A 4,299-nucleotide genomic window follows, 5' to 3' on the forward strand; every position below is an offset into this window, starting at 1 on the left:
TAACATTAAATTTTTATTAATAATTTTATTAATAAAAAATTTAATTAATAAAATAATTAATAAAAATAATTAATTAAATTAAATTTAATTTAATTTAAATCAAATTTTTATTTTAAATTTCCTTATTATGCTATAATCTTTATTAATATGGTTAAAATTATTTAATTTTTATGTTAAATCAATTATAATTATTTATTCTTATTATTTTTTTTTAACGGTAAATTAAATGTTATAGTTATTTTCAATTAAAAATATTTTAAAAGTATATTATACGATACTTAAATTGTCGCGCGGTTTTGGTAAAGGAACCATGCTGTTCCAACCAATCAGAGAGCTTCTAGGACCCAGCGAATAGACGAATCATTGCGCATGGCGTTAGTCTACTATCGAAACTCGTGACGGAAGGATACGTTACACCGGTACAAGTACGTAATTGCGTACAATTTTTATTAATATTTTAGTGTAATTTCTTAACTTTCGATGGTTTTGTATACGTAATACGTATTTGTTTAATCATTTATTAAACAATATTCCAAAATTGAATAGTTTTTTATACTTTTTTGTCGTTTTACGTTGCTCGTTTGTTTGACGGTTATCGGTTCGTATTATTTGTTCGTAAATCTTATAAATTTGAACTTGATTTCTGTATTTCTGTTCTTAATTTCAATTATTGTTTTTTAAACAATAATTTTTTACTTTAGTTTATTTTATTTATTATACATTTATTATACGTTTTACTTTGATTTTCGTGTATGCAGAATATCGTTCGATTGTCAGCATGATTTCGAGATATAAGAGCCAATCGAATTACGTATACGAAAATCAAGTAAGATTTTTATATATTTTATCAAGAATTACGATTTAAAATATTATTACAAAGTTTTAATTGCGTATAACTATGTGTTGTGTGTTTTTATATTTTGATTATAGCTGGCCTAGTATTTGTATAGAATACGAGGAATTTGGAGGTCGAGTTTACATTTGATGTTTGTTGTCGATCTCTCGACGAGCATATCCCTTCCATACGAATTTCGATAATCGAGCCGCGAGCCATGTCATTGTGTCTTTGAAATTCGTGCCGATTAGACGCTTCGATTTGTAACAGGTATGTAATTTAATTATTATATAATTATTTCAATAATTCGTTTTTATTTATTGCATATTACTTATTTAATTAATATATTCAATCGTATAAATATTATAATCGAGAGTTTTTTGGGGAAAATTATTCTTTTTTCTTTATTAACATATTTGATCGTTAAAATTACTGGTAAATCGTATCGTGAATTTTTAGAATGGGATTTTTTATTAATGCTTTCTTTAATAATATTACAAGTTAGTTTTTTTTTTAATAATAATCGGTTAATTTATATATTTCATACATTTATTATAAATTTTCATTTTTTATATCTTTTTAGAAGCTAATTGTCGACAGCTCTAAAAAGGATAAAAGGATTCAAATATGGACGCCATAATGACTTGTAAATTTCGACGCAATAAAATGGTGACTTTTTGAAGACAAGTGGTAACATTTTTGTACGAAAAATACGTACATTTTTATCTTCTTTTTATTTGATTGTCAAGTAATTCATAATATATCGATACAATAATTGTGAATATTAAAGTGGAAGAGATTAAATAAATTAAATTTTTATTTCAAATATTTTTTTAATTTTAAATAGATTAAATTTATTTTTTCAATAACTTTCAATTTATAGAAACAGTTTTCAGAATAATAATAGAATAATAACGTAGTTTCTTGAACAAATGCCTGATAGAAAAAAGAAAGAAAATGTTGGAACGATATTTTCTTTTTTTTTTATCCCACTTTTCCCTATTTTGACCGCGCGCAATGCGGTTAGTAGAATCAGTGTTTTTTTCGTGACAGTATTTTCAATATTCTTTAGAGCAATAGCTCTAATTTAATTATTATAATATCTCGCGAAAGTAGAATCAGTGTTTGTTCGCCGATTGTAATTCAAACGGACGGGTCAGTAGTCTTTTATTTTATTTTATTTTTCTTTAAATATTCGTTTTCGGTATAGGGTAGAGTCAGTGCATCAAGAGAATAAGGCGATCATCCATCACGCGAAGAGGTAAGTTCATATTTTTATTAAAATTTATTGAGATATTAATTTTTTATTAAAATTTAAAGTTTAATTTAAACTCTTATTTTCTTTTATTTAAAATTTTTTAAATAATAACTGCTGTTTTTTAAGAATAAAAATTACATTCAATATTTTATTTTTTGTTAAAGGAGCTGATAAACTTTATGGAGATTTGAAAGACATTTGTGGCCGCGTGCAATGCGGTTAATAGAGTCAGTGTTTTTTTCGTGACAGTATTTTTAATATTTTTTAGAGCAAAACAGCTCTGATTAAATATAATTAGAATGATCAAACGCGAAAATAGAATCAGTGTTTGCTCGCCGATTATATTATAATGTAAAACCGACGCGTTATTAGCTTCTTATTTTTATTTTTTTAAATTTATATTCGTTTTCGGTACAGGGTAGAGTCAGTGTATCAAGAGAATAAGGCGATCATCCATCACGCGAAGAGGTAAGTTCAAATTTTTATTAAAATTTATTAGAATATTAATTTTTTTATTAAAATTTAATTTAGACTATTTTTCTTTATTTTAAAATTTTTTAATAACTGCTGTTTTTTAAGAACAAAAATTACATTCAATATTTTATTCTTTGTTAAAGGAGCTGATGGACTACAAAGATTTGAAAAACATTTGCGACCGCGCGCAATGCGGTTAATAGAGTCAGTGTTTTTTTCGTGAAAATATTTTTAATATTTTTTAGAGCAGAACAGCTCTGATTAAATATAATTAGAATGATCAAACGCGAGAATAGAATCAGTGTTTGCTCGCCGATTATAACATAAAACGGACGCGTTTATTAGCTTCTTATTTTTATTTTTTTTAAATTTATATATATATATATTCGTTTTCGGTACAGGGTAGAGTCAGTGTATGAAGAACATAAGGCGATCATCCATCACGCGAAGAGGTAATTACATAATGCAAATTTAATACTTTTACTATTTTATTATTATTTCAAACAATCAGAATTGTGTTTTAAATTATATATTCCTTTCTTTTTGTTAGATTTCTCCAAGCTTCTACCTGACTTCTGAGCAGCAGCAGTTCTTCGCATCGAATGGTGAGTCGCATGCATTTTGGTTCCTCTGGTCACTCAATCATGTCGTAGGACGAAAGGTTCGAATCGACACGGGTGACTGGTTGTATACGTAGATTTTTGCACGAGCACAGTAACCACGAGTATTTATTATAATACTCGTGAGTAGTAACATTTTTCTCGTTTCATTTATCAGATCAGGATAGGGTTTTCTTGCACATCGCGTATTTATTGAGATTAATATTGATAATTAATTTTACATTATCAAAATTTTAATTAACATGATTGGTAATTAGTTTGTACATCTGTGGTTGAAAATATTATAATTTGCCACAATCAGTGTATTCAATATATGAATATTTATTTATAAATAAAATTTTGAATTTTGAATATCTTTGAGTAAAGAAATCGGATGTCCTCCGATTTCGTTACAATAAAAATTTTAATTATTTTACAATAATAGTGCATATTATCATTGCTAGATAATTTTCAATTTCGCTTATTGCTTGTGTATTGAACAATGTAATTATTTTTCAAGTAAAATTCAAAATGTAAAAATAGTGAATAATTTTATTCTTTTCGTATACAAGAATGTATAAAAAATTTTATGTGCAAGAAGACATTTCGCGACAGGTAGATTTCAAAATCGAAGCAATAAATTTTTTTAATACTTCTTTTTAGAAAATTTGCTTTGATTAAGAGATCGCCTGAGGATTGATTGCATTAATATTTCCTTTAGAGTCAATTGTTTCTTATTATTAATTGTTCAAATAAATTCATAAATTAATTTTGATTAAATAAATTTCTTGTTCACTTGCATTACATTATCATTTGATTAATAAATTGATTAAATACAGTAATTTTTTATTAAATTCATTGAGTACATTTATTAGAATTTATATAAAGTATATTAAATCAAACAAAAATTAGCCCGTTAGATAAAAAGATAGATATACTAATAGCATTTTTTTAGCTCAGGATTTTCAGATTTAACCCTTTCCGTGTTCACTGCCAGGATCCCACTCACGTGCCCAAGTGCTACTTGGGTGGGAGAAAGGCAGTGGGCATGATGACCTTAGTTCATAAGCTAAACATTTTTTACGCGACTGACGATGCGTTAGTGTATCGTGCACGACGTATTTTCCACGTGT

General features: G+C 26.4%; 1 long non-coding RNA gene across 2 annotated transcripts; it reads left to right on the top strand.

Annotated features, from left to right (window-relative positions):
- Positions 1 to 290: 290 nt before the first annotated feature.
- LOC102678619 lies at positions 291 to 3,907 on the top strand. Of its 2 annotated transcripts, XR_004149828.1 has the most exons (6): positions 291 to 425; positions 759 to 826; positions 931 to 1,105; positions 1,419 to 2,096; positions 2,711 to 3,019; positions 3,118 to 3,907. It is a non-coding gene; the product is annotated as an uncharacterized LOC102678619 (long non-coding RNA). The 2 variants fall into 2 exon arrangements; XR_421184.2 differs by lacking the exons at positions 2,711 to 3,019; positions 3,118 to 3,907 and adding an exon at positions 2,258 to 2,544 and having other exon boundaries at positions 295 to 425.
- Positions 3,908 to 4,299: the final 392 nt, after the last annotated feature.

This window comes from Apis dorsata, unplaced genomic scaffold, assembly GCF_000469605.1.
Source record: "Apis dorsata unplaced genomic scaffold, Apis dorsata 1.3 scaffold_93, whole genome shotgun sequence".
In the NCBI taxonomy this organism is placed as follows: domain Eukaryota; kingdom Metazoa; phylum Arthropoda; class Insecta; order Hymenoptera; family Apidae; genus Apis; species Apis dorsata.